The sequence below is a fragment of the Anser brachyrhynchus genome (assembly GCF_964034855.1).
Source record: "Anser brachyrhynchus genome assembly, chromosome: 7".
Lineage (NCBI taxonomy): Eukaryota > Metazoa > Chordata > Aves > Anseriformes > Anatidae > Anser > Anser brachyrhynchus.
The window spans coordinates 20,671,776-20,681,395 of NC_137701.1; the positions used below are offsets into that span (position 1 = coordinate 20,671,776).

Below are 9,620 nucleotides of genomic sequence, written 5' to 3' on the forward strand. Positions count from 1 at the left end.
CATTTAGAAGAACGGTCAGTTCCATCAGTGCAAACAAAATGATGGCACTTAAAGCTGCCTTGATAGTTACCTCTACCAACCTGTATTATAGGTGGTATGTAAAGGAAAAAAAACCTTTCACTTCCAAAGCCAAACTTGAGGTGAAGGGTTAAGAAAAAATCTTTTTATGTAAACAGTAGATGTACTGGATTTATGTCTTTGAAATATGGACAGTATTTATAAAACCCCTCTATGTCTTTATTTCAGAGGAAGAATGCAGCAGCACATTAATGTATTAAAAAACATTTCAGAGTAAAATGCATGCTGAAATCCAAGTGATGTCATTTGTCTTACAACTTTGGCACTAAGCAAAAAAAAAATCTTCAATAATAATGTTGGTTTTGAACCAATGATCTTAATATGTCCCTTCTCTCAATGTGTTTGACAAAAAAAAAAAAGTACCATCAGACAAAAAGTCCTTAATTGGTTTGTAACCCAGCACATCGTAAAAGCTCTAACAGTTACGTTCTGTGGCTGCAGTTTGACTTTCAATGTAAATGCTCAAGCTTCTGATAGTCCATTGCTTACACAGTGCTGCAGTTGTGTAAAATTACTTACAGTGTCAGCAGGAACTGCAGATGTACATGGGATGTTGGGGTGGATATGGATCTCAGCGACCTGAGGAAGAGGGTGAACAGTAGCATCTCCAGTTCAGTTTCTGGACTTTTTATGGTTGTAAATGTGTTCATGGAGCATGGTATTCTGAACTAAGACCCTTCTATAGTAATTTCACCTGAAAGTCTAAAAAGACAGTTAGCCAAAACATTGCTTGAAATCCTGTGTCCACTGAAGTCAGTGGAAGAAAAACTATAGCAAAATATGAATTCTAGAGTATATGTACTGTAGCCCATGTTCATATGTCTATATCAGCATACACTCACACATACACACTCAGTAGTCAAGGCACGTCCTTTTTATAAAAACCTTTATATTGCACAATTATGCCATTTCTAAACTATTTATGTAGTATCTATCAACTGGGAAGATACACATTAAAGAGAAATCTTCATGCTTCCGGAAGGAGGAACAGAACTCTTCTGTTGTGAAAGCCAGCTACATGTGCGTTTCTACAGTTGCTTATACAGTAGGAGCTGATTTATTAGGCCATTATTATGTGTGTAATAGCCCAAAATAAAAGGTGATTTGACACTTGGCAAAAATAATAATTTAGCATGTTCTATGTTTGTTGATAACGCTTTTTAAGGTTTTAAAGTTCATCCATATATTTTGGATCATGACAAACTCATGGCTCAAATGATTGCAGCGACAGAACCTCCAATTTTATATACATGTGTATGATACATAGACTATTGCAGTATTTTTATTCACACAAAAACAGAAAAAAATGGTCTACAGAACGCATGTCTATCTCCCACAAATCAGCTAGTGCCAGCCATACACACGTGTATGCACCTGCAGAGCTGCGTGTTATTTTTTTTGTTCTAAGAGATGTCTAAACTCAAAGAAGATAGGCAGAGTTCCTTTAGCTACTCTTCACTTAGCTACTCCTTTTATACATAGATACAGAAAAGTATTGTAATTGTATGTGTTTAAACATGGTTGTTCTAAGGAAGTAATCAAAATGTCAGTACAAAATGAGAGGGAAAAAGGGCAAGCATAATATGGAGTCACATTTTGCTTTTCAAACTTTAATAAAGAAGGGGAAAAGCAGAAAATCTTTATTTTTAAATGATTTTTCAGACTTCAAATGTCACAGGAAATTAATTGGTTAAAAAACCTTCAGGTATGAAAATGTATTCAATTCAAAGCAGTCCAATTTTCCATTTCAAATAACTATATTATTGCAGCATCCTTAGATCAACAAAAAGGTGGAAAAACTTGACTGCCAAAAAAATTATATGAGCCAAGGGAAATATTCTGCTATATAAGGCTGTGAAAGCTAGTTGTGTAAAAAAAACTCCACCAGCAAGAACAAAAAACAGTACAACAAACAACTAGATAGGTACTGAGACGTGTAAAAGGAAAAGAAAGTGTAATGTTTCCGCTGTTGGCAGGGGAAGAGAAAAATGAGACAGAGACTAACAGCCCAGGGCATTTGATGAGCTGTTGGAAGAATGAATCTCTGTCAAAAGAACGCATGTCCTGCCAGAGATAAGATACTTTGGTCATACAAAGCAAAACCAAGTTCTCTAAAACTGATGTACATTGATCTGGTTAACCAGTGATATTTACATAATTAATTGATACAGCACCATTTGATCTCTTTAAATTTCCAGTTGTAAAGATGGCTGATATAGATGATGATGATAGTGGAAGAAGGCATTATATACTGTTATAAACTCATGTTTACCTCCAAGGTATTTTTACCCTGAATGAAACAGCACGCAATAATTTCATGAAGATATCCTTTCAGTATATATATATTTATTTATTCTTTAATATCAAGTATAGGAGCAATGTCCTCTTCATTTTGCAAAAAATAGCTCAATAGGAGTCAGTTAATAAATCAGTAGCAGTCTGGAATGCTGGTAAGATGCCAGTGAGGCTTACGGTTTTCCACTTGAAATCCAGTTTGCACATACATTTAAGGGTTTTGATTTTTTTTTAATATATTTTATAGGAAAGCATTATATTTCTAGCTAGTTTCCACCAATGTGCTATATATATAGTTACATATACTGTCCTCCTCTCCCCTCCCCTCCCCTGGCTGTATTGCTAAATGTAATCATGGCTTGCTTAGTTACTTTAAAAAAAAAATAATCTCATTTGTACAGGTTTCTGGGTTGGGTTGAAATAGGATCTAATGTTCTGATGAATTGGCTTTCATCTTCATCACCTCCCTGACTTTTGCTGCAAGTGTAGAAAAGAAATGCTGTCAGCTGCTGGCAGGTTCATACTAGTTCTGCACTGAAACACAGGAATGAATGAAAATGGCCAAAGGAAGTACTGGAAAGAAAGTGACCTGTTACCCTGTTACAAAGTCAGTTTTATTCCAAATCTTTACAAAACTAAAAAAAAAGTTTTATTTTTTTCAGATGAAATTGTAAAAAGTTCTGTCACATATCTCTAACAAGTCCTACAGCCACCTTTATCGTAAATAGGATACTTTTATGTTGTACTTTGCAAGGAAAATGACAACTTGTTCTGCCTCTGCACTGAGCATGCTGGACTCTTGGAATATAATGAATATGGAGACAGTTTGAGCTAGCAGTGACAAGCCCGAGAGGTTAAGCTTGGTTATAGTCCTGTGTAGGGGTGTAAAATGACTCTTCTGTGTATTCAGTTTGGCAAGGTGGGTTTTTTCATTTTGGACAGAAGAATGAACATTTTTTCCCTTATGATCTGCCTTTTTGATATGCAAATTCCCCATTTAGCTTCATAGAAAAGATGATGAGCTGACTTGGTCATAATTATAAAAAACTATGTAGAAGAAAAACAGCTGACTAGTAGAGAATCCTTTAGTTACCAGGAAAAAAGCATAAAATCCAATGATTAAAAGTCAAAAGTAGATAAATTGAAATTTTGAATTTGGTACAAAAATTATTCATTACAATTTGGATCAATGTATCTCCTGGAATATAGGAGAAATATTCTATCACCTAAAGTATTCAACTGGCAGGGGTTTTGCTGTATATCTGAGGCATATTTTTTGAATTGATACAGGAATTGCTATTCAAAGGCCAACCTTTGATTTCTAGGAGGTTAGAATAGTTCACAGGAGCTGGACTTCCGTCTCTGAATTCCTGGTGAGAGTTCTTGCCCTGAATTTTGTCATTAGAAATCTTATTAGCCAACCACAGAAAACAGAGAGGGGAGAAATAAGGGCACCTGTTGTTCCCCATAGTTCTCTGCTCACCAAAGAGGAATTAAAAAAAAGCACACAAACAAAACAAAACAAAAACATAACATAGCAGGAGGTAGTAAAATAAATAAGTGATTTTGAAACAGAAAAACTCCTTTCTAAAAGGGGGAGGGGATAAAACCTCAAACCAAATATCAATTTACTGATTTGAAAAAAAAAAAAAAATAGGTCCAGAAGGTAAATCAGTACTAATGAGTCTGCCATAATCCTTGTGGTAATTTTTTAGGCTTGTATCCTGTTACTGGGGTTTTCTTCAAAATAATTCTGTGTTCTGGGGAGTCTCAATAGAATGGAGGGTTCATGAAGTTTTTGGGCAGTACCAACTGCTCAGCTAAACATCTAAACTCCTGGAAGGTTGTCTATATAGTCCAAATGCAAGGCTTTACTAAAATTTCTATTCAAGAAACATAGAGCAAAGATAATCTTTAGCATATGCAAAAATATCAAGCAATTATTGTCAATGGCTCTAAGGTGATGTTTTACTTCAAAAATATACACAATGAAAATTCTGCAGGTGATTATTGAGTATCTCAAATATGTTGCTATTATCTAGCAGCAAAACCAGTACTACAACAGGCTAAACATTATTAAAGGGTCGGTTATCTTTAATAATTCAGTTTCATGAAAGAATCATAACTTGGCAATCAACAAGGTGCAAAAACATAAAATCAGTCATTCTAGTTAGACAATTTGACTTTGATATCAGGATAAACTGTTGTCCATGCAATTAAATGAAGAAAAAGGGAACGATAGGAATTCTTACCTATTCTTAATTTTTCTATTATATATGCCTAATTCAGGAACTCTAGAATATTTACCTAGGTATACTGTCTTCTACTTCTCCTAATTGCTGGATTTTTAAATATTTAGATTTTGAGACTAAATGGATAATATTTTTTTCTCTTTTTTTTTTTACTTACTGCCTAATTGTGTGATTTAATTTTATTTATTCACTGTATTTAATTCAAAAAATGACTAATGACTAATAACATCTGTTAATAATTACATTTCAAAACCTACACCCTGTCAGTGCTAAACTTCCTCAAACTGCCTTCTGCCCTCAGTATTTACTGCCCTCTTACTATGGAGTCTTGCTTTGTTCATGAAGTTCCTTGTGTTGTGATACAGACATATATTAGTATCTTAAAACATTGCATTTTCCATAGGTATGGTAAGATTAACAAAAGAAAACAGTCTGAAAACATAAATGATTTGATTTTGCACAAGTCTGCCATATAAGCAAAAATCTTACCCATTGTTTTAACATTCAGAGCATGTCATCCAAACCCAAAGAACGTGCAAAAGGCAATGCACTGCTAAAATAGCTGCAATGGTGCACATTTCTACAATCACTCTCTTCTCTCTGCCAGAGAACCCTGCATATAAGGCAAGTCTCCACCTGGCAAATTCTAATGACAGTTTTTCTTAATTACACATCTGTTACAAGATGCAGCATGATCAACTCTATATAAAAAGAGTATATTGTTTCCGTTATAGTTGGACATTTACATTAAAACACAAATTGTTTATTTGCTCATCTGTCTTCCTGGCTTGAGGCCAGTAGCTTTCCTGTCTTTTATTAGTGGCAGCATCATCTAAAATAGAAGCTGAATAAAATAATTGACCAAGAACGTAGCTCCAGATAATACTGTCCGTGTGCCCCACTCCGTCTTTCCCTTTTTGTCTCTCCCTAGGGAAAAGCAGTTATCTTCCTTATGCTAAATCCAGTTTTTCTCCACAGCTATCAAGTAAATCTTAGCATCAGTCTCACAGCAGAATAAAAAGTCAAATCAGCAGGAAACTTCCACATAAGAGCAACAGGCAGCCCCAGGAGGAAAAAAAGCTAACAACCCAACAACAAAAAACCCACCACCACCAATAAAAATATCCTCTCAAACTCTTCCATTTATTTTCTCTCAAAAATAAGAGTTCTACTCATTAAAACACTGCAATTTTCTTGTGATTTTTAAGATAATATGCCTTCAGAGAATAACAACGCATTGTTCAGCAGACTTGCCAGCCTTCCAAAGCATTTTATTTCAAAGCCTTTTTTGGAATAAACAAATCTTTAAAGAGAACAAATTGATGTTTCTGCTTTTCCTAGTGTTCTGCATACATGCTATACAAGCTGTCTTCTCTCAAAATGGGTCAGGCCTTAAATTATTGATTTAAAGTAACAAAAAATTGTTGGGTATAGCTGTTGGGATGGATTTTACATATTTTACCTAAAGACAAACTTTAAAGCCACAAAAAATATTTTGAATTCTTTATTGTGACAGTTCTACATATTCAAAAATATTACTAGCAATTTTATTATGGGTATTTTTAATGTTTAGAGGTGTGGAAAGGGAGACTAAGTATAATACAAATAACTGAACTATCATATAAGCGTAATGACAACATAATGAATCCAGAAGTGTGGTTTGTAATTGAATTTGAACATACTGGACTGATGTACAAAACGTCTTTATATCCAGTTACTACATTCCACAAGAGCTTACTTTAGCATGAATTAGTTCTTTAAGCTATTAGGAACTATCTTATTCATACTAAACTTGATTTGTCCTCCTCAAAGTCAGAGAATGATTTACCAAGGTTATCAAATACAGAATGCATACTCACATATAAAGATTGTTTATCACCTTTTAATGTAGGAAGGAGGCCTGGGCATTGCTGTGAAGAAGAGCTCAAAGCATGTGCAAGTGCAGTCAGATCCCTTGATAGGGGTTCCTGTATTCTTTCTGCGTCACCTGAGTGACAATTGAAAATTCCCTAGTCATACCAATAATGACAAGTCACGTTGTGGAAAATCAGAATTACACTGAATTTTGCCACTTAGCTGACCTAAACATGAATACTTAGCTTTGTGGATAACCACAGTGCCCTGCCTGTGTCAGCACTGCCACTGTTCTAACAGTAAGAGTCAAAACATCTTCCACCAAGGACAGGCTTAGAGGAGAAGTAAGCAATTAGATCAAGAAGTAGCACCAGTGCAACATGTCCCAAATAGCTTTCAGTGGTTTGAGATATTCAGTAGAATATATCAGAAAACATGCTTACAAAGTCAGTATCCACAAATAGAGTAAATTAAGAACAGAAACTGTTAGCATAGATCAGAGGGAGAACATTACTTTTTGATTATTTGAAATCCAAATTGGCACTAATGTTCATTTTTTGTGGGCCAAATTTTATGTAAGACTACAAGATCAAATGGCAGAAGAGTTAAAATTTCACTTTTTTTCCCCCTAATTCTTGCTATTTTAGTATCTTGTTTATGAGCTTCTCCCTAAACTTTCATGCTCTCCTTCTCTTTATTGCTTCTTTTAACTAAGCTTCTACTGGCACAAGAGTTACGAACAGCAGTTTAAGAAGTCTGTAGAGCACCATATAATTTCCAGTATCAGAGGGATGAAGAAATATTATATTTCAATTGTTCCCTTTAAGTGAATATAAAAATAAATATATACATTATGATATGACTGTGTATTTTACGTCTACTAAACTTGAAATTTTATTTTAAAGCAGATGACTCATTGTATCATCTAAAGCAGGGATAGACTAGCATCTGCCAACAGCCATTTTGGTAGTGCTTGCCACCTAGTGGATTAGTGCTTGTGTACACATATAATGAGAAAAACCATCTGCTACAAGAGTATTTGAAAATCTGCATATTTAGTAATATCCTGCAGACTTTTAATACAGCTGGATGGAATTGTATTTTGAATGAAATACCATTGAATATTGAAATTTAAATTGCAAACATTTTAGTATTTTTTATCCATTTTCTTACAGCTGTATTTATACCTATTGCTTGACTTAATTTGTGATGGGCAAAAGATGGACTTCCTTTGTGTTTGTTGTAGTTCATAGACTTTAAATAACATATCAGTTGGTCTAGTAAAAGACTTGAGAGTCCAGAGTCAGTAATTTTGCTGACTTAAAGACAGTGGAGAAGACATATATGTATAGTACCTGCAGCCTCAGCTTAATGCCCCATTTTTTAAATCTTTTGATGCTATGCCATAGCCTTTGATTTAAATAGACGTGATACATTCCCCTCCAATCAAGAACAAACTGAAATGAGAAATTATATGTTTGCATAATGTAGCTTTTAAAAGGCATCAATGCCTTTTACTTGTAAAATTTACTTTTACAATGCCATATCTTACTACAAAATGCCTGTCTTAATAGAAGGAATTTCACCCATTTGTGGAGTAGAATATAGCATTTTTTCAACTCTCCTGAACGTGAGTATATTTTAGGAGAAGGTGCATCTAATATTACACCAGAATAAAGGTACAATAGAATAAAGTGAAACAGAATGAAAATGACCCATATTTAAAATTTGATCAGTATATAGTGGTTAATTTTTTTATTATAATTATTTTTTATAGGAGAAAAGAACAGTGAAGTCTATAGCACATATAACTCCTCAGATTAGTTGCAGGATGAGATTCCACATTTATCTGTATAGCAGAAACCTTAGTTATGAAGTTTAACCTTTTTATTTAATGCAGTTGTTTGGCATTGCTACTATTCAGCAAATACACAGGTGGTTGAATTAGATCCATAGTGAATGAATGATTTTACTGGGATTTAGCCTTAGACTTTTTGAAGAAGAGTCATATAATTAAGAGATCTAAATAATGCTTAAGATTAAAATAGTAGAGTATACAGTGTAAAGTAAATCCACCTAGAACTTCATGGCTTTGTCATTGACCATGGCCCAAATTTCTGTGCCTGAAGAACCAGTTTGCACATTTCAGAGGCAGGGTGGGAGCCAAGGAGTAGTCGGTACACGTGGCCATGGATGCAACTGTAAACTCAAGCCTCAAGCTGACATATATTGGTTGGTAGTTTGCAATGACCACAAGTGTCAAACCTGAGCTAATAGAAATTTGTACTAGTTGTTTCTTCTTCTTCTGTCAGAGTTAGCTTATTTTTTTTTAGAGTTCTGTTACCTGCATTCAGTAACTGGCTTTTCTCATTTTACCTCCCCTCTTCTACTAGTTGCATTACTTGGAGTGGTTTTCATCCATTTTGTTGACCCATACTTATCTCTTACTATGTAGTAATTTACTCTTCATTACATCCCACTAGTCTTACAGAGATCAAAAGTGTTGGTCATAGCATAATGCAATGCAAAAATCTGTATATAAGCATTGCATCATGTGTTTGCAAAAGCACGTCTACACACAAATGCAGTCCCCCCTCCAAAACTTTGATTCCTCTCTTTCAAGTGTGACTATAATTGAGCTTCTATTGAATTTTGAAATGGCCAACATACTGAAAAGATATGGAGTATTTTACCAGAAAGTCCATCCAGCAGGAGACAGTTAAGAGAAGTTATCAGCAACAGGGAATTGGTTTGAATACAGCAAAGTGAGGTTTGACTACAGCAAGTATTCTGTTGTAATGATGATTGTAACAGTATTTTTACTCCTCCATGATTATGATCATGTTAGAAAGGTTTAGCAAACTAATGTATGATATCCAGGAGTAATGAGTTTATGCTTTACACTCTGAGAAGAGTTTCCAATTAATCTTACTAAGGTCAAGAACATACTTTAATTCTTTCTTTCTTACAGATCCGTTCATACAGATGGTTTTGTTATTTATAGCATTTTATGATAAATAACCTATTGATGAGTAACTTGATGTATAGATACATTTTTATATGTATGCGTACATCATTTTTCAGTTTGGGTCAGAACATTCTGTGAGTTCGAAACATTTGCTCTGTGTTCAGTTTGGCTGT

The 9,620-nt window shown here is 34.4% G+C and overlaps 1 protein-coding gene across 2 annotated transcripts in view; it reads left to right on the forward strand.

Annotated features, from left to right (window-relative positions):
- The window catches only part of METTL8 (methyltransferase 8, tRNA N3-cytidine), a 92,896-nt gene that overhangs the window by 12,694 nt on the left and 70,582 nt on the right, over positions 1 to 9,620 (forward strand). The gene's annotated exons all lie outside the window — the stretch shown is intronic.